Raw genomic sequence first — 1,981 nt, 5'->3', positions numbered from 1 at the left:
CGTGACTGGCGGGTCGGTCTGATACTGTACTCTCAGTGTACACTCGTTGTAATTGATTACATATGTTGTGGCACATTTTGGAATCCGCGACCTTTCTGTGTCCATTCGTATGTTTTCTGGATTATGGTACATGGTATTTTGGACTTTTGGTGATGATCATCCCAACTTATGATATGATGTATGGTGTGGTTCAATGCTCACGATTGCGCGCGAAACAGAGTTTACAAGTTTACATACTACTCTAATTCTAATTTAGATGATATAAAAGATATATATAAACGAAATTCTCTACTATTTGAATAATAATAACTTGACAAAATATCAATTTATGAAATTATGATAATAACAGGTTATGTCGAACCTCTGCGATCTTTACTACTACTTAGAATTTTTTTAACAGCTTTTTTAACAGCTAGTAAAATTATTCCTGTCGTTAATACTTTGATAAACAATATAAATAGCTTCGAATCGACAACTAATCTTGGGAATAATTTTAAAAAAACTTTTAAAAATACAACTAGCGAAGAGGTTTGATGGCATCGAAAAAAACACAACATTGGCCATGGCAACATTGTTAGATCCTAGGTTTAAAAAAATTTCGTTTTTGAATCCTGTAGCATGCGTGCGAGCTGTGAACAAAATATCAAACATTTTAAGAAATAAATCTAAGACTACAGAAATAGTACACGCACCAGCTCCACCGAATACTGAAAATGACAAGAATAGTGGATTTTGGTCCTACCATCAAAATCTTGTAAATATAAGTAAGGAAAAACAAACGAATCGAGATTCTGATGAAATGCCGACAGAATTAAAATACTACCTTCACGAAGATAATATTCCATTAGAAGAAAATCCAATACAGTATTGGTTAGCTCGCAGTAATAACAACCTACAGCATGTAGCAATAAAATATTTGTCTATGATTGGGACCTCTGTACCATCAGAGCGAGTTTTTTCACGTGCAGGGCGCATAATGTCTGATGACCGAAACAGGCTATCCGGTGATCACCTCGACAAATTGTTATTTTTAACATTGGAAGAAAAAGATTGGCATTTATGAAAGACAGAATGTTCTATTTTAAATCTTTTTTATTATTTTTAATATTTACATGATAAGATAATAATCAATCTTAAAAAAAATTTGAAAAAGAAAATCTCGATTCAAAATTATTAATCTATGTTCTTGTTCAAAATTTCGTACAAAATGTTTAAGTAAGGAAGTATCTATTGTAATAATTTTTGTATTCTGTTAATTTGTGTTGCAAGACTGTGCAGTAAGTAGTATAAAAATAATAATAACGTTTTTAGAACAAAGTTCTAGTTTATTATGTAAATAAAGGTAGTGCAAAGTAATAAAACTTTCTTATTGTAAAACAAACAATTTACGTGCATTTATTTAATAATACCTTTTATAATAATGCCAGATTGCCAGGTAGAATGCCAAAGTGGTTGCACTAAGATCATCCTATTCACAATTGACATCTGTAATGCTGAAGCGACTTAGAAGTTCGGAGTTTTTATGAACATTTTTTCGAAAAAAAAAAATTTTATGTTACAGTGTGAGCAAAATGCGGTTTTACACATTTTCGTTTTTTTTATCTTCCGCATTTTACACACACTTGCAACATAAAATATGTTACGGCACACGCGAGAAAAAGTTTTTTCTGCGAATGTGAATGCAACCATCGCTTTGGGCTCGGGCCGCAACACTCACATTCGCAGAAAAAATTTTTACCCACTTGTATCGTAATATAGTATTAACAGGGTTCTAAAGTTATCCGTCGATAAGGTAATAATCTGTAATAAAAATATAAATTTAAAGTGACTTAATCGATTTTTCAAAATTAGGGCTTCATACAAATAATTCTAATCACATTTTTAATTTAAAATTTTTGGCATAGGTAGGTTAGTACCTTATTCACTGACCACTTTAGAACCTCTTTAGAAATGTTCCTTTTGTTTCAATGTGCGGTTTTCT

Source organism: Trachymyrmex cornetzi, unplaced genomic scaffold (genome assembly GCF_001594075.2).
Source record: "Trachymyrmex cornetzi isolate Tcor2-1 unplaced genomic scaffold, Tcor1.1 scaffold294, whole genome shotgun sequence".
Taxonomy (NCBI): domain Eukaryota; kingdom Metazoa; phylum Arthropoda; class Insecta; order Hymenoptera; family Formicidae; genus Trachymyrmex; species Trachymyrmex cornetzi.
This window is presented reverse-complemented; position numbering follows the sequence as displayed.